Source organism: Microtus oregoni, unplaced genomic scaffold (genome assembly GCF_018167655.1).
Source record: "Microtus oregoni isolate MIOR12 unplaced genomic scaffold, Mior012 000079F_ref0000094, whole genome shotgun sequence".
NCBI lineage: Eukaryota > Metazoa > Chordata > Mammalia > Rodentia > Cricetidae > Microtus > Microtus oregoni.
Window position 1 is genome coordinate 5,459,644 of NW_024544537.1, and position 20,191 is coordinate 5,479,834.

A 20,191-nucleotide genomic window follows, 5' to 3' on the forward strand; every position below is an offset into this window, starting at 1 on the left:
AAACCAAGGAAAATCAATCAGCAAAAATAGAAGTCAAAACAAAGATGTAAAAATCTAATCAAGGCACTTCCTGGGTTTCTAGCAGGAAGCAAGGTCCTGCTCAGCACCATGACAGATTGAACAGAGCAAAGAGAAGAACACCAGGCTCGGGGCAGAATGAGTCCTTGTTGCACCAGGCCAATAGGGCACTATTATTGTGAGCCCTGTTATATTATAGTGTGGTATGGGAAAGAAGGAGACAGAGAGACAGAGGCAGAGAATGGTTTATGTTCTGTGAACAGAGGCATATATGAAGAGGTAAAAGCAAAGAGGAATGGGCTGAGGTGTGTAACTTTATTGTCATTCAGTGCCATGGTGATGTCTGACTTGGATTTCTGCCAGAGTCCATCTCTAAATTCATGGCCCTGTGGTTATCCAAGTTTCCTGAAATCATCAAATGTAGAAATCACAGGGCTGTGCAGAGATGGCCCTGCCATGAAATGGCTACAATACTAGGAAGAACTGTTCCTGCCCCTCACAGACTGAAGCACTCAGGAGAGAGAACCCTACACCTCACCTGGACAACAGAATAGAGCTGACCCTGCCCAGAGGGGCATGGGCAAGCTGGTTCTGAGGGCATGTGCATGAAAGAACAGGTCATACCTTCTTGTCTACCATGTGATGACATAGGAGAGGAAAAGATGTCCTCCTCCCCTCATGCCTCAACACTTGCAGCAGGTGGGAAATCTGGCCCAACCACTTACCAACTGGAGTACTCAGGAGAACAGGCCAAGTGTCTGGCCTGGGAAGCAGAGTGAAGTTGACCCTGTAGACAGGGGCACTTATGAGGCAGCCCAGAGGGCAAGAGAGGGACATAGCTCGTATTGCCTCCCTCATCTGTGATGTAGTGGTGGGAGCAAGGGAAGGATACCCTCCTCCATTGTCCCTACCACCTCTAACTGGTGAGGGAGCTGACCTTCTTTTTTACCAGAGGCAACACTTATGAAAGCAGGCCTGAGCCACGTCTGGGCAGAACAGTAGAGTTGATCCTGTTGACAAGGGCACAGGCGAGCCACCCTGAGAATGTGAGAGTTGGAAATCTCACACGCACCCTTTATCTGCCATATGGCAGAATGGCTGGGGAGAGATGCCTTCTCACATCAAATACCTGACAGGTGGGAGAGCTGGCACTAAGGTCAAAAAATCAGGAGATCTGCTTCTGACCCCTTGGATCATCTGCACCACTTTGGGGGAGAAGGTCCTGTCCCTTGCCCGGGCAGCACAGTAGAGCTGACCATATCAGTAGGGGTGTGTGGAACCACCCTAAGAACGTGAGCATGGGAGATCTGGCTCCACCTCTCATTTTCCATATGATGGATTGTGCAGGGGAGAGAAGCTACAACCCTTGCTACCTATAGCAGGTGGGAGAGCTGGGCCTGAAGTCATAAGAGCAGGAGATCGCTTCCTACCCCTCATCAACTGCAACACTTTGGAGAAGTGGGCCCTACCTCTCACCAGGACAACACAGTAAAATAAAGCTGGCCTTGAAAGTGTAGGCATGCAGACTCAGCACTGAGTACATGAAAGCAGGAGAACTACTCCGACCAGTGAGCTAGCCAGGCCAATGCTGAAGAGCTCACTAAACACATGAGATTGAATATCAGAATCCCTGCCTTTCTATTTTTGATACTTTAATACGTAGAGTGAAATATGATCGTATCTACTTCATATCTACTACAATTTACTCAATAACTCTCTCCATGTTTCCCTGAACATGAATCTCCCACTTTTAATGTCTTCCATTTTTAATCCACTAAGTCCAATGAGTACTGTTTATTAGTACATTTATATGACATCATCCATTGGACAGTGGGCAATTTCCTAGTGGCCACATTCTCAAAGAAAGTATGATTGTCCTTTCCCCAGGAATTATCCACTGACAACAGTTCCTCAAGAATTTGTAGTGCCTAATGACCATCTATCCTATGTGTTCTGGAATTTTGTTTAGCTTGACTTTGTATAGGTCATACGCTGGTAAAAACTGCTGGAAGCTTTAAGTTTGTGATAGTAATGTCATGTCCTGAATTATTTTTGAAAAATAAAACACGTCAAGCAGTATCTGAGAGTGATCAGTAGAACACCGTTGAGTACCCAATCTCAAGTTCACCTCTGAACTAATCCTCTTTGAAAAGAGTACACAAAGTTTACTTTTACTGGAGGAGGCTTAGCAAAGAACTTTGAGCATTTATTTCCTCTCTAGTCTAGAAGAAAATAAAGAAAATATTTTTTTATTCATCTTACCTTATGGTAAAATTGAACAAAAATTTTTGAAATATATGAGTCTTCAGAACAGTTATAAAACATTTTGTAATTTCAGGGCAAAATTTTTAGTTCAGTTTAATGCTGATTGCAGGAGAGGTGAGAAATTCATTGGAAATTGTCTCTAATGATAAGGCAATCTTTTTTTGACAGGTTTTCTCTGTTTAACAGCCCTCACTGTCCTGAAACTAGCTCTGTAGACCATACTGGCCTTGAACTCACAAAGCTCCACTAGCCTCTGCCTCCAGAGTGCTGGGTTTAAGATGTGTGCAGCCTCTTCCTGGCCCAATCTTTATATTTATTTAGATATAGCTGAGACCAAGAGTATGGTAAGTCACCCTTCAACTTAAACAATAGTAACTTGGGGAATGTATGTCTAAAGGTGTCTCATTCTTTCACAGGTCCTAAAACAGCTTTAAAAAAAAATAATAGCCTTGGTAAGTACTGTACCAAAACAACGAAACTTTGGCTGAAACCTTCATAGTGACTGAAATGACAGTCAATCATCCTTAAATATAAATTATTATTTGCACACAAAATAAGATAATTAATTAAAGTTTTTCCATATTTTAGTGATGGTAAGTTTATTTTTCTTTGAGCATTCTATTAGGTATTTTCTCCTTAAGGTAAATGCTATTTTATTGCCATGTTACTTAATTTTAGGTTCTGTCTCTAGGACAGAGGTTACATTATTCATCTGTGATGCTGTTCTGGGCATTACTGATTTGTTCCTCAAGATATATTGTTTTTCTTTTCAATCATGTTAAGTGCATGTAGTGATTACATACTCAGATTTCTTGCTAGTTGCCCCCTCTCTTAGAGCAAAACGCCAATAAGGGATCAGGATATTTGTTCTCTTTGCTCTTTCTCTCTTAGATCATAATTTATCAGTGACTGCTTTAGCAACAGTTATGAATATCCCTTGAGTAAAAGAATTCCAGTTTCTTAGGTGACTATTTCAGTAAGGTTCCCTAGATGAACAGAACCCATGGAAGAGCAATACAAACTCTTGAGGCTCAGTTCAAGATCTGTCAGAAGGGAACAATATCAATGTCTGAAATAGAGGTCATCTGGAACTTATAAAATGTATTAATTGACATTTAAAATAATAGCAATAGTTAAATGCCACCAGAGACTCTAAGAAACCAGTACTCGGTCCTGGAAGAAGGATGCCTCCTTAGTCTGGTTAGCACCACAATAACTGTCTTCTAGTAGGAGTTGATGATCATTAGTTACTCAGTCCACAATGTGAGGTGCCTAAGAATTTCCAATCTGGCACTAGAAGGCCAGAAAATTCCTGGAGATCCACTAGTCCCTAGTCTATCATGAATGTTTGGAAAAAGATTTTGCTACCAGTGAAGGATGTACCAGTAATAGCAACAGCAGAGTAAATTTACTCAATAACAAGAAGGAAGGTAATGGAGAGAAAGGTAAAAAGAAACTTCCTTCTGAAATATGTTTTTATATCTGGGATACTACCTAATAATGCCTTCTAGTATCAATAAAGAAAGTCAGAACAATTATTCAGGTAAGGCTCCCAAATCAGATGATTCTAATTTATAGAAAGTTGACATTTAAATTAAACAAAATTGTGGTATTTCCATTTTTTGTATTTTGTATTGTTTCTTTTGGGGCATTGTTTTCCTGTGGAGGCATGTCTGTACTGGAACCCATTCTCAGACCAGGCTAGACTTCAATTCAGAAATTCCCCTACCTGTGCCTCCCAAGTTCTGGGATTAAAGGTGAACACCACTGCCATCTGGTATAGATTAATTTCTTTGGTGAAGATTTTAGAAATGCATAATATAAATGCTATGGTTTAGTTATAATTGATTTTCTTCTACAAGTCAAAAATGAGAAAGGATAACTGGGACAAAATAACACAGCCAACTAAACAAATAAACAAAAAGACTTGGAGCTTGACATGTGCTGTAAAAGAATCTGGTACTAAGGAGATTAGGGTCATTAAGAAATGGCCCGCTGTGTATTGGAACGTTAAGATAAGTGATCATAGGAAAATATATTATCCAACAAATCTCTAACTTGTGAGAAAAGAGTTTAAAGTGTGCTTTACTTTGAGAAAATAAGTTATAAACAAAATCTGTTGTTAATGTGATTCAGAGGAGCAAGAGTTTATTACAAGCTTGAAGTCAAACTTAGGGGTCATCTTTGGACACATAAAAGACACAAGAGTGAGAGTATCTCAGATTATTCCATTGTCATTGAGGCCAGGCAACAGGTGGTAGTGCTGAAATCACTTGATGATGGGGGCTCTGAGAGATAAAGGGGACATGAGAGATTATTATGTGAAGTCATAAAAGGAAATCCTGGGTTAACATATTGGCCGTAAAATGCCAGAATCATGAGACATTTGACAAAGCAAACTATATACAAGAAATGATACTAGCCTAAGACATATATATATATATATATATATATATATATATATAAATGTAGATAGTGAAACTGGATAGGCTTAATGTTCTGGCATTGGTTGATGAGGTGCAGATTTGTATTTGCTTTATTTGGTTTCCATTTCTTTTTTTCCAATATTACCTTAACATGACCCCACTTCTATCTTTTGCAATGGCAATGCTTGTTCTGTGGCTTCTGGGTTATTGAATCTTGTAAATAATTGTTTTATTCTTTTTTATATGGCAGCATATTAAAAGATCACCTTGAGAGATTTTGTCCTTTTAAACAATGTTGAAACTATGAAAGACTATGGTACTTCTAAAGTTCAACTAAATGCATTTCAAATTATGATATGCCCATGAGTCTGTGTGGGAAAGTGAGTTCAATGTGGTGGTTTCAATGACAACTGTCCCAAATAGGATAAGATATTTGAAAAATTTGATCCCAACTTGATTGTGCTATTTGGAGAGGTGATAGATTTTTTCTGTTGGAAGTACATTACTGCAGGTGGTCTTTGAGAGTCTATAGTTTCTCCCACTTCCAGGTATCTCACTCTGATTTGTTTTTACAGCAAAAGATTCAATTTCCCAACATCCTCCTTCAGCCACTGGCTGCCTGCTTCTCCCACCACCACAGACTCTTCTGAAATCAAGAACTCTTCTATAAGTGACTTATGGCAGTATTTTATGTTCCATTTTAGTAGGCAATAACTGATACACTGTATCTCATGTAGAGAAGAGCGGAGCGGTGGCTGCGTTCCTGCCGCCCCAGCTCACGGCCGCCTGGCTAGCTTATGTCCCAAAATAATTACACGGAAACTGTATTATTTTAAACACTACCTGGCCCATTTGCTCCAGCCTCTTATTGGCTAGCTCTTACATATTGATCTAACCCATTTCTAATAATCTGTGTAGCCCATGAGGTGGCTAACCAGGGAAGATCTTAACCTGCATCTGTCTGGAGTGGGAGAATCATGGCGACTCACTGACTCAGCTTCTTTCTCCCAGCCTTCTGTTCTGTTTACTCCACCCACCTAAGGGTTGGCCTATTAAATGGGCCTAGGCAGTTTCTTTATTAAATAACCAATGAAAGCAACAGATTAGAAAGAAATCACTCCCACATCAGTCTCAGCTTTGCATTTAAAAGACTTCAAAATGTAAAACTTTTGTGTATGTAATCCAGAAAGGAGGTTGAAGTTTCCTGATATCCTTCTCTATGATGTTTTGAAGTCAAATGATGAAAACATCCTTTTTAAAGGAATATTACTAGCTGGGAAAATTATTTGACTTCAGAGTTTTTTTTTATTAAGCTGTAGGCAGATTTTTCTTTCCCACCTGCCAGTTTTCAAGTAACTGACATGGAAACTTAATTATAAATGCTCAGCTCGTAGCTCAGGATTATTAATGACTAGATCTTACAACTTAAAGTAACCCATTTCTATTATCTATGTGTTTCTACATGACTCATGGCTTTATCTGTCCACCACCACATATTGCTCCCTCTGTATCTTCTGGCCACACTCAACTCTGACCTTCTTCCCAATGTCTTTAGTCTGGTTCTCCTGTCTAATCTTATTCTGTCCAGTTATTGAGTAGTCAGCTTATTTATTTATCCAATTACAGAAATATATAGAGAATATATTTCATAGAGTATACATTTAACAGATTATAAAGGAATATTCCACATTTCCCCATTTTCATTTAATTTAAAAGAAAGTCTTTAACTTTAACATAGCAAAATTATACACTACAAAAGTTATTAAGTAAGAAATATAGTTATAATATGTAGTCAATTTGTATTTGGCAAATTTAGAGAAAATGTTCTATTATTTATCTTATCTGAGTGATTCTAAAGTTTATACCTAATTTACCTTTTTATTATAACTAAGTCAAACTTTCACTATGACTATCTAGTCTTCAGCTCTATTAAAGACCACAGAAGGGTTAAATGTTACCTAATGACAGAGACAGCTGGCTATCTGAACTGTCACCAAAGTTTCTCTGTAACATTGGCAGCATCCATATTTGGCCTACAGGTCTGTTATATCTTAAAGACATTTCTGAGAATCAGGGAATTTTGATGGACTCTCAAAATTGCCTTGACAAAATTTGGCATTCCATTTCTTTGTCTCCTTACGGTCCAACTTGGACAGAACACTGTCAACAATTGAGGCAAAGGCAGTTTCTTTGTCCAGATATCTAGATTTTACCATAAAGAAAGCAAACACTATATGGAGGCTGTTCGATGCCCATCATCATCTTTTGAAGTAAGTGGATATTGTCAGGAGCAGATGTGTCTTACAGTCCTGAAAAGTCTTCTGCTATTAAAACATTTTAAATGCCATATTGTGGATCTTTGAAGTATTTGAAGGACATTTATATATCTAAATATATCTTCTATACTTTGAAAACATACCTAATATAACTACAAGTTTGATTATTATAGATAGCTAACTATTATCCTGTGTTTTAAATTATACATTACATTTTAAATGAGTTACATAAGAATAAACCCTGATTGCTCTTCGAGCAGATGAGGGAGGAGGACTTGATGGGGGAGGGGGAGGGAAATGGGAAGCGGTTGCGGGGAGGAGGCAGAAATCCTTAATAAATAAATAAATTAAAGAATAAATAAATAAATAAATAAAAAGAATAATACCCTAAACATGAGTAGAAACACACATATAGTATAGCAAATATAACTTTAAATTTGAATTAATAAACCAAAATCTATACAAATGTAAACTATTTTAAGATTAAAAGTTGGTTTTTTTGGATTAAAGTAGGTTTAATAATCTACCTTTCCTTTTCTATCATTTCTATATCATTCAGTGTTATTTTTCAGGAAGAAAAAATAAAATTGAAAGTACTATTACCATGTGATTAGGCAATTGTGCCTCAATATATTATGGAGATTGCTATCATGGCATCATACAAGGAACCATATAAAATCAGAATTTCTGTGTCTAATCAGGACCCATAACGAGGGAGTAAGGTCTTGACAAAAGAATATTAAATTTGTTAATGAATCCAGACTGTAATATTGAATAGAAAGTGTGAGAACCATTGCAACAAATGTTTGTATTAAAATGTTTTTCTCAATAGATGAAAGATAGAGTTCTCTTAATATGAATGATAAGCTAATATAATATATATATATATATAAAGTTATATATTTTATATAATTTATTATGACTTTTAAGTTGTGATAGTTATATACAGAAATTATTGAGATTTGGGATGTCTACAGTTTTATAACAGTTATAATCATCAATAACTATTCATTTTTAAAAATAGTAATAATAAGACATTTTTGTGCTGTAGAGATAGCTCAGTAGTTTTGAATATTTACTGCTCAAAAATAAAGACCTGAGTTAATGTCCTATCACTGATGTCTAGTGGCTCATAAATGCCTGTAATTCCATCACCAAGGGATATAGTACCATTTTATCACTACTGTGAGCACCTGTACACATATATGAACAGACACATACACATAAATAAAGTAAAATAAAACTTAAGAAAAATGAAACGTTCCTCTACCCTTTTTGATCAAGGCATAGCACTTTCTATATCTTGTCATATATGTGCCTAACATATATTGCTTGTTTGTGATCCCCTTGGAGTCAATGGTTTTGATTTTACACTGACATGATGGATAATTGATAGCAGATCATTTTAGAAAATGGTGGGTGAATATATTTGAATGAATGAATAAGGAAAATATATTTTGGAAATAAACAAATGTGTATACAATGCTTAGGTAATAATACAGGCAAAGTTGTATTGAGTTCATAGTTCGGGTATTTCATGGTATCTAGAATAGTCATGCAGTTATTGCAATGTTGAAAATAAAAAGTCAGCTTTCATCTGTAAAATGTTAAGCTAAGAGAAAAATTTCTGGCAATGAATGAAATGAAAATGATTGAAGATGAACAAACCAGGTGACTCAAGTCTTAGAGGGAAAATGTGAAGATCGATGATGATGTTGAAAATATGTTGGATAATCAACTGAATGTAGGGTTTCAGAGGACAAGATTTGGGTTTGCAATGATTGTCAGGGTTTAGAGAGTTCAAGCATCCTGGTCAGTCCTGCATGTTGCTGTAAATAGGTGACAGCCACAGTAAGGTATTGGGGAGAAGGGAGGCCTGAGGGAAAATTGCCCCCCCCACACAAATTGGAGTGGGGTTCACAGGTCATGGAAGACAGATAACATGATGAATTTCACATATTTTTGACTCCATGGTTTCTTTCAACTGAGTCCAAATGAACAGGAAAAAAATATTGTTCCTTCACATGAGCCTCCCATCGTGATTTCCCAAAACTTGGTTTTAGAAAAATTTGAGTTTATAAAAACAGTAAAAAAAAGTAGAGTCAATGGGGAGTAGTCTTGTATTTCTCATTCTCCATGAACTTTGGGATTTCGCTAAAAACCTACAATTCATAACTCTCTTTGGAGTTCCAAAGGGAATGGTTGTAAAAAGTAAAAATTATAATATCTGGAGACAGATTCATGGAGCTGCTTCTTTAGCTGAATAATATGTAAACTTAATTTTAACCTTAAAATGAAATGTAGTGACATAGCTTCAGATTCTAAAATAGCAATGTTATAGTCACAGTATTTTCCCTCCCCAAAACTAGTCTCCTATGTGTGTGGGTCTGACCAAATGGCAAGCACATTGTTGCTAGGGAAGAGCAAAGGCATCACACTTTTAAACAGGAGCACACGTCACAGATCTCAGTGTGCCAGAGTGAGGGCGGGTGACATTATGAAAACAGAAATGCAAGCTATGTGAGTGGGCTCACCACCTTAGCCAGATGGGAGTGCCCTTCAAAAGAAATGTCATGCTTACTCCACATTTACACTCATGTTTCCACTGTACTTGGCAGGTTGAAGTGCTAAGTCAGGCTCAAGTTGTTCTGTTACTAAAATAATTTCAGGACAGACAGGAGTACCCACCTGCATACTACACTGTTGCACACATATCTCACATATGAGAGTCAATCAAAACACAACTATACTTTGGCAGAAACAGAGCAGGATTTTTTTTTTTCTGCCCTAAGAGAAGAGAATCAAACCAACCATTTCATTAAGCCAATTCCTGGCTCAGGTTATGTTCAAAGAGGGAGCCTTTTATGGCCATGTAGAAACTGCACCATAAATCCTTCGGAGGCCAAAGAGATCCCTCTGTTCCAGTTCATAGCAATGTTAGGTAACACAAGAGTCTCAGCTTTCAGATAATTTGGAGAGCCATCACTAAAGCAACATGGGTGTACTTGCATGAAGACTCCTGCTGTTGTGGTTTTAATTCCCTGTGTTTGGATAACATAATTCATGCAGTAACTAAAGTAGATTGACAAAGAACTGCACTGTATTTAACACACACACACACACACACACACACACACACACACGCACACACACTGAAAAGCCGCACTCCAGGACTCATGTCAAGATCACTGCAGCAGCAAGCACATATTTCCATATAGGCAGAATGAAAGAGCAGAAAGTCAGAGAGAGAAGAGTTGTGCTTTCCAGATGTACTCTCATTTACATGAACCCACAGAGCTTTGGGGAAGAGGGCAAGGGTGCATTTACCATTGGAAAAGTGTGTGTTTCTCAGAAATTCCACAATCAAACACAGTGCCCCTCCACTGTTCCATCATCCATCTTTCTACAGTGTCCTATTATTCCTGTTTATTTTCCACTTGCACAAAGTAAACTATTCCAGAGCAGTTGAATTTCCAAAACCCAATACTGAGAATAATACGTACCCTTCATGAAATATTTGGTTGACAAATGAATGTTGATCAAGTTTCTTCTCATATAGATGCAATTACACAGAATGCAGGTACTCTGCTGGTCATATTTCCACTATATCTATCAATAAATGTGACATACCTGATCTCTGCAAGAGCATATACATCTTTTAAAACATGTCAGTTCTGTGATGTCAACGTTTTTGGTATAGTTAATGTCATGCACCATTTGTTTAAAAATAGCTCAGGAATCACAATGATCTTTCACCTTACACATTTCATCGTACTTGAGTAGCACATCCAACCAGTTGTATTGCTATGAAACCTTAGGGATGAGGATAAGAGTGGTGAAGCCTTATTTTATGGTTCACATCACTCCTCCCTTGCTCAGACTCTTGAAGGCATGGCTATCATTCATACTTCAGTCATGTTTTAGCCAGTGACCTCTACATCTTAACCATTTTACACAAGTTACCAGTACCATGGTGTTGCACCATAGTACTGTTTCCTTCTAGATTTCTTCTGTGAAGAAATGTGACAGAGGAAACACAAAATGTGAATGAAATGTAGAAATGGTGATGGTCTTGCTTCTGCTAACCATATAATTTCCACACAGACTCAATTAACCTTGTATTTCAAAGTGTCAAAAGTTATAAAATTCCCCTGTAAACCAACACTCATGAAGCTTAACATTTTACTGAGCTAATTTGAAAATTTGGAGTTTACAATTGTGAATTGTTATAATCTACCCACCAATGATCTGGTTAACAGGCTCATTAGAAGTAAAAGAATAACATGAAAAGGAAACTGCAGAATGATTTATTATTTGCTCCTCTGAAGTGTGACAAAGCTATGACTCAGCCTCCGCCTACACAAGACTCTGCAGAGCCCTTAATCCCTAGATTTAATTTTTAGCAAGAATCTGAGGCAGGAGCGAAAAAAAAAAAAGGCAGAAATGTGGCAGGTTCTGAACCAGTTCTCTCACAGAATCTTCAGCCCCTAAAATATACGAACAGTTCACAGTTACCCCATATGCACTCTGTGGCTGGGGAAATGGAGCCTGTTATGGGCCTGCAGAAGGAAAGCTTCTTTGGAAGGGATCTCAGGCAAACATAAGTTTATTGTTTCCTAAACAAGATTATCCTTCTTTGTACCACCTGGAAACTTCTGCACAATGATAGTGAAAAATAATAAAAATGTCATTAAAATGTTAATAATATTCATTTGGTCACTAATTATAGTCCCCTTTTCAAATTATTTAAAAATTATATGTCCTTTTTACCCTTTCATTAGTGACCCCAGTCCCCTCACTCTTCCAGTGAGAATTCAACGGGGCTGAAATCTCTGGTTATTAATCTGAGACTTCATGCTCCAGCTGTTGATGTTACCAAGAGGAAAGTGTTGTGATCAAAGGAAACTATTCAAGCCTGTTAGATGGAAAGGAACAGCTGATTCCCAGAGTTAAGCAAGGACCTCCTCCATTTGAAGCAATTCATCTCAAGAAAGATGTGGTATGTCAGCATTAATTAGAGTGATTGGGAAGATAAAGAGAATTCCCATGATTGAATAGGGAGGAATCCTGCTCAGAACTAGTGGGAAACCAATGACAGATTGGAAACAGAAGGTGCTGCAACTACATCATGAACAGGTGGTCATCCTATACTGCCTGTCAAAGAGAAGATGCTGTGATGAAAGATGCTTCATCCAAAATGAGGCTTGTGGAACATCAAGGGGATTCCAGTCAGACATCCTTTCCACGCATTTCTTTTTCCCTGACAATACCAAGAAGGCTCTTTCATTTATCATCTTTCCAGGCTTTTGTGTGCATTTATGTCTGTCAGTTTGAATTTCCTCAGTAAAAGAAACTATAAAGCCAGGAAAAAGAAATCCAAAGCATTTTGTTACAGTTTTGGGATATTACAGACATATCTTTTAAATAACACTTTATTTATCCACAAATTGTACGTATTGCATAAATAAGAATTATTGGAGCAATTTCCAGGAATTTGATAAATATGTGTATTTGTGGCATAATCACCAGAAATAAGACATAATAAAATCTAAATTCTCTTGCATTTTGCATACCCAAGTCTTTATCTCTTCATCATATTGCAACGTAGTTTTTTTCTTTAGTGTATCTATGTAGATACTTTTCCACAATTCTGTACAAATAAAATTATACTATATCAGTACTTTGTCCATCTACTAAATTTTATTTGGCACAAGGACTTTGAGAGTCATTGCTATTGAGTGTTTCAGAAATCAATGAGTTTTATAGCTTTGTAGTGTTACATTTCAAGAATGCTTAGGATTTTTCAATAATTATTTTATTTTGATTAATAAGTATGCATTGTATATATTAATTGAAATTCAGATTATATTTTCACAAATGCACTCAAACCTTCTTCCTTTGTACAACTAATCCTTTCAAATTTCTATGAATAGGTATTTTATAATTAATTAGGATGACTTAAAAATTTCCATACATGAAAGAGAGAGAATGTATACTTCTTGTTCTGTATATGATTTATTTCACTAAAGCTTTTCAGTCATATTCATTTTTTGTATATGTCAGAATGAAATTCTTCTTTATGGATGAATAATATACTATCATCTGTTTTTGAGTACCCCATGTGATTCCATAGCTTCTTAGTTGGTAATAAAAACAATGTGAACACTGATAACGCAGATATCTCTGCTGGCTTCATTTCCTTCAGGAGTCCGATAGCTAGAACATATGGTCAATCTATTCATAGTATTTTGTGAAACATCTATACTATATTGCATAGTACTATACTAATAAATATTTTTACCAACACTATGGAAACATTTGTTTTTATCCATATCCTTGCATGCAGTTATTATTTTGAGGACTTTTTAGTCTGTTTTTCACTCAAAAAATAATGAAATAATATTACATAATTTTCCAAAACTCTTATATAAATACAACCTGATGAATCAATTTTTGTTGTTTCTGTGATTAGAAATTAAGATGTAAACACTCCACAGTGGACAACCAATAAAGTGCATGATCCTTGGAAAAAGCAAATTATCCTCCTCCCAGTTCACAATAGTTATGTATTTTTGACGTTATTGTTGAAATGAGGGCCACTTGTTGGTTTCTGGCTGCTCAGCCTAGGAATAATAGCACAGCAGCTATATTACTTTAAACACTGGTTGACCCATTACCTCTAGCTTCTTATTGGATAATTCTTACATCTTAATTTAGCCCATTTTCATTAATCTGTGCATCATTACAAGGTAATGGCTTGTCAGCAAAGTTTCAGCAATCTGTCTCCAACGGCAGCACCATGGCTTCTCCTGACTCTGCCTTCTTTCTGCCAGCATTCAATTCAGTTTTCCCCACCTAGCTAAGTTCTGCCCTGCTATAGGTCCAAAGCAGTTTCTTTATTCATTAAGGGTAATCACAGCATACAAAAGGAAATCCCACTCTCCTTTTCTATTTACAAAAAAAGGAAGGTTTTAATTTTAACATAGTAAAATTACATTTAACAAAACAGGTATCAAACAATTATTACAGTTACAATATATATATATATATATATCTTATAATAACTAAGGAAATCTATATCTATAATTATAATTTCTTCAACTTCACCAAAGACTCCAGGAGGGTATATATTACCTAAGTAAACATGAAGTACATTGTAAGCAACTTCCAAATCTCTAGAATTGACAGAGATATCTTGCTGCCTGGATAGTTACCCAAAGTTCTTCTTTCTGTACCTATGGGGCATCATCCATTTTCAGTCTGTAGGCCCATAGTATCCAGCACACTTTTACAAGAAACAGGGAATTTCAAAGACAGTTCTGCCTATATTGAAAGTCTGCCAGTCATTGTCTTCTATGTCCTGCAGAACATCTGGAAGACTTTTTCATGAAGCAGGAACTCCTAAGGGCCATTTCACTTTTAGGCAAGTTCAGCAATCTTTTTTCTGCAGGTCCTGCATGTCCACTTCACACAGTTTGGGCAAGAGCAGTTTCTTGCCAAATGGCTAGTAAACTCCATAAGGATCCTCTTTGATGCCAATATTCCTCTTGAAATTGATTTGTGCTGCCAGGAACAGATGTGTCTCATTGTCATGAAAAGTCCTAAGTTATAAACATTTAAATGCCATATTCTGTAGTCTTTGATAGATCTGAAGAATACCTATCCATCTAAAATACATCTCTGTGCATCTAGAAGATCTACCTAACATGACAACAAGCTTGAATATTACAGATGATTATCTATTAACCTATATTTTTAAACCAAACTTCATACCAATACAAATCTCTATAGCATATCCACATTTAAATGTAAACAAACATTTATAGAAGTCATTGTTTTTTACTGCAGCATAGTACTTTAAGGTGTATATATTCCACACTTTCTTCATCCATTCTTCCATTGAAGGGCATCTAGGTTGTTTCCAGGTTCTGGCTATTACAAATAATACTGCTATGAACATAGTTGAACAGATGCTCTTGTCATATGATAGGGCATCTCTTGGGTATATTCCCAGGAGTGGTATTACTGGGTCCAGGGGTAGGTTGATCCTGAATTTCCTGAGAAACCGAAACACTGAGTTCCAAAGTAGTTGTACAAGATTGCATTCCCACCAGCAATGGATGAGGGTACCCCTTCCACCACAGCCTCTCCAGCAAAGGCTATCATTGTTTTTTTTTTTTTTTTATTTTAGCCATTCTGACAGGTGTAAGATGATACCTCACAGTTGTTTTGATTTGCATTTCCCTGATTGCTAAGGAGGTTGAGCATGACCTTAAGTGTCTTTTGGCCATTTGAAATTCTTCTGTTGAGAAGTCTCTGTTCAGTTCAGTGCCCCATTTTTTTAATTGGGTTAATTAGCATTTTAAAGTCTAGTTTCCTGAGTTCTCTATATATTTTGGAGATCAGACCTCTGTCTGTTGCGGGGTTGGTGAAGATCTTCTCCCAGTCAGTAGGTTGCCTTTTTGTCTTAGTGACAGTGTCCTTTGCTTTACAGAAGCTTCTCAGTTTTAGTAGGTCCATTTATTCAATGTTGCCCTTAATGTCTGTGCTGCTGGGGTTATACATAGGAAGTGATCTCCTGTGCCCATCTTTTGTAGGGTGCTTTCCACTTTCTCTTCTATCAGTTTCAATGTGTTCTGACTGATATTGAGGTCTTTAATCCATTTGGACTTGAGTTTTGTGCATGGTGATAGATATGGATCTATTTTCATTCTTCTACAGGTTGACATCCAGTTTTGCCAGCACCATTTGTTGAAGATGCTTTCTTTCTCCCATTGTATACTTTTAGCTCCTTTATCGAAAATGAGGTATTCATAGGTTTGTGGGTTAAAATCTGGGTCTTCTATACGATTCCATTGGTCGATATCTCTGTTTTTATGTCAGTACCTCACTGTTTTCATCATTGTAGCTCTGCAATAGAGTTTGAAGTCAGGGATGGTAATGCCTCCAGAAGATCCTTTATTGTATAGGATTGTTTTGGCTATCCTGGTTTTTTTGTTTTTCCATATAAAGTTGATTATTGTCCTCTCCAGATCTGTGAAGAATTTTGATGGGACCTTGATGGGGATTGCATTGAATCTATAAATTGCCTTGGGTAGAATTGCCATTTTTACTATGTTGATCCTCCCAATCAGGATAGGGAACCTGAAATGACCCTATCCTATAGCAATACTGACGAATATCTTGCATATCACCCTAGAACCTTCATCTGGTGATAGATGGAGATAGAGACAGAGACCCACACTGGAGCACTGGACTGAGCTCCCATGGTCCCAATGAGGAGCAGAAGGAGGGAGAAGATGTGCAAAGAATTCGGGACCACGAGGGGTGAACCCACCCACTGAGACAGTGGAGCTGATCTATTGGGAGCTCACCAAGGCCAGCTGGACTGTGATTGAAAAAGCATGGGATAAAACCGGAATCTCTGAACATGGCGAACAATGAGGGCTGATGAGAAGCCAAGGACAATGGCACGGGGGTTTGATCCTACTTAATATGCTGGCTTTGTGGGAGCCTAGCCAGTTTGGATGTTCTCCTTCCTAGATTGGAAGGAGGGGGGAGGACGTTGGACTTACCACAGGGCAGGGAACCCTGACTGCTCTTTGGACTGGAGAGGGAGGGGGAGAGGAGTATGGGGAGGTGGAGAAGAGTGGGGGGAGGGGGAGAAGGTTGGGAGGAGGGGGAGGGAAATGGGAGGCTGGGAGGAGGCGGAAACTTGTTTTTTTTCCTTTTCTCAATAAAAAAAAGAAACATTTATAGACAATATTTGGGAATATGAGAGCATAGTTCTTTTCATACTGTTTCCAGCTGTTTATTGGATGAAACAATTTATGAGGGGTGTTCAAGGTAATCATTCAGGGGAGTTTGGTACATCAAACCACATTAGTCTGGAAGTAACCCACAGGTTTTCATCCTCTGTAGAAAGACAAGAAGAACCTCTTTTCCAAAGCAACATATTCTTAGACTCAAACTTTGAAGACAAGATACCTTTAAAATATATATGTTGGTTACTTAGCTCCTTCACAGTCAAAAAATTCAAAGAAAACACAATAATATACATAATCCAGACTCTCCATGTATAGTCCACTTTTACATGATTTATTTATTTTTTCTTCTTTTAATCTATGGATGTCTGTATTCTATCTCTTTGAAGACTTTACCTTTTTTTTTTAACTGTCTGCATTTGTTTTCTTTTCTTGCCCTAGCCTACATACATTTATCCAACTCTATGACCCATTTAGAGGTCTTTAGTGTCTGGATTTTTCTTTTTTGCATATCTGTAATTACTTTTTGAGTAGAAGTGCATTTTAAAATGCTAAGTGCTTCTTAAGAATCTAAGATACAGATGTGCTAGGGTATATATCACCCTGCATGCTTGCTTTGCAGAGTCCAACACAGTGGAAGTCCATTCACCACCTCTATAAGCCATGCACATTGCCCCAATTCCAAGTATGCAGTAGGTCTATGTCAAGCCATTAAACAATTTGTAATATGCTGCTTACAAACCCCATTTAAATGCTCGGTCTACAGAAAAAGTCAGAGTTCATGCTAGCAGCACAGCCCAGAAAGCCAGCATTTCAAAACTGTGCCTTTTTTTCTACTACCACTGAATCAGGAAAATCTCTTTTAAAGGAGCTCTAGCATGCTGCCAGAAAGAAAAACCTATTCAGGAAAATAAATGTGGCTAAACTTTGTATTTTAGTGTCTCAAATTCCTTTTCAAGTGCTCTCAGGTTTTAAGTAGATTTTTTGTTGGCCAAATTGGCACCCCAGTTTGTTGAAGGAGGCCCGGTTTTTGGTTCCCAGCTCCCCAGCCCTGAATCATCACACAGCAACTATATTATTTAAAACACTGGTTGGACTATTCGCTCTAGCTTCTTATTGGCTTATTCTTACATCTTAATTTAACCCATCTCCATTAATCTGTGCATCACCATGAGGTCGTGGCCTACCAGCAAAGTTTCTGCACATATTTATCTGGCGGTGGCTCCATGGCTTCTCCTGACTCTACCTCATTTCTCCCAGCATTCAGTTTAGTTTCCTCCCTAACTAAGTTCTGCTCTGCTATAGGTCCAAAGCAGTTTCTTTATTCATTAAGGGTAATCACAGCATACAGAGGGGAATTCCAAATCAAGTTATATTATTTGGTCTATCTGTGAGATCTTGCAAAACTATTTCCCTTTCTTATTAACATGTCCATTGGTTTTGCCATTGTTCTGGTTTTCTTCATGCAGCCATTTCTAGCAGAAACTGTTTTATATCGGAATTCCTGGTATTCCGGATCTTACACTCTTGCTATACCCTTATCCATGTCTTTTCCCTGAGACACAAATGCAGCAGCTACAAGTTACATGGAAACATTCAGGCTGGGATCCTCATGACTTCTTGATCTCCACATTGTGTTCAGCTGTGCCTTTCAGTGATATGTAATATTTGTTATTAAGAGCATCTTCTTTACTGAAGAGTTGTAGCTATACTTATCTGTTGGTATAAAAGTAAGATTTAGATATAGCAGGCTTTCTCAGACTACTATTCCCCAAATCATGACACAGAGACTTATTATTAACTATAAATATGTCACTTTATCTTAGGCTTACTTCTAGCTAACTTTTTCATCTTAAATTTAATACATTTCTATTGATTTATATACTATGCTTAGATCTGTTCACCTAATCTACATTTTGCCCATCCTGTTTACCTGTTTCTTCCCTGTCTGACTGGCCAGCCCAAGCTGTCTGTTCCCTGGTCCTCTGGCTGACCCCCCCCCCTTTTTTACTCTACCTGCAAACCTAAACTATCCCTCTTCTGCCTACCTATTGGTTGTTCAGCTTTTTATTAGAACAGTTAGGTGCCTTAAGCAGGCAACGTAAAATAACAATAAATCTTTACATATATAAACAAATGCATCATTAACACATGCAACTCATTTTTACATAGTAAAACAAGTAATCTATTCTTCAATATTTCCACCTTTTTCACTAAATAAAAAGACAAATTTTAACTTTAACATAGTTAAAAAATATTCAGCAAGTAAAATTATCAAGTAAGAATTACACTTATGCCGGGCGTTTTTGGCACATGCCTTTAATTCCAGCACTTGGGAGGCTCAGGCAGGTGGATCTCTTTGAGTTCAATGCCAGTCTGGTCTACAGGAGGTAGTTCCGGGACAGGCACCAAAGCTACAGAGAAACGTTGTCTTGAAAAAACAAAAGCAAAAACAAAAAAGGAATTACACTTATAATATCCAGATCATTTGTAACTGGCAAATTTAGAAAATAATGCCCCATTATTGATCTTATCTTCGTGAGCACAAAGATTTTTGTCTAATTAACTTTCAGTCATAACTAAGGAAAACTGTGTATTATGATCACATCTTTGACTACAGAAGGATATAATATTACCTACGGAAATGGGAGTTGCATTGTAAGCCACTTCCAAAACTATGGAAATGAGAGAGGTACCTTATTGCCTGGGGAGTCAGCCAAGGCACCTTTGTAATGTTCGGGTATCCATTTTGGCCGACATTTATTTGAAGTAGGAATTTTGAAAGAATGTCCTAACCTGTCTAAGGAAAGTTCAGCAGTTGCTTTATTTTGTGTTCTGCATAATATCTGGCAGACTTGTCTATGAAGAAGAAACTTTGAATGACTGTCCAACCATGTCTTGCCAAAGTTTGGCATTTGCTTTCCTTTGTGTACTGCACATCCCATTTAGTAGGAATATTGTCAACAATTAATACAAGGACAGTTTCCTGCACAAATGGCTAGTTTGAGCACAATAAAATCAAACTCCATATGGGGATTATTTGATGCCTATCATTCCTTTATGAATTAGATTGGAGCTTCCCATATTTGTCCTCATGTAATGAAAAACCTTACGTTATTAAACATCTTAAATTTCATATTATTTAGGTCTCTGAAGCATTTAAAATCATTAATCTATTTAAAATATATTTGTTTTACCCTGAAAATGCACCTAATATGGCAAGTTTGGCTATTATAGATGACTAAGTACTAGCCTGCATTTCTTAATTATACATTACGTTTTTAAATGAGCTAACATAAGCTAACTACACAAAACAAGAGTAGAAACTTATATATAACAAAAACACCTTCATATTTGTATCAATATACCAAAATCCATACCAATGTAATGTATTTGAGATTACTAGTTGCCTTTTTATCCTATATTCCTATACTTATCACGA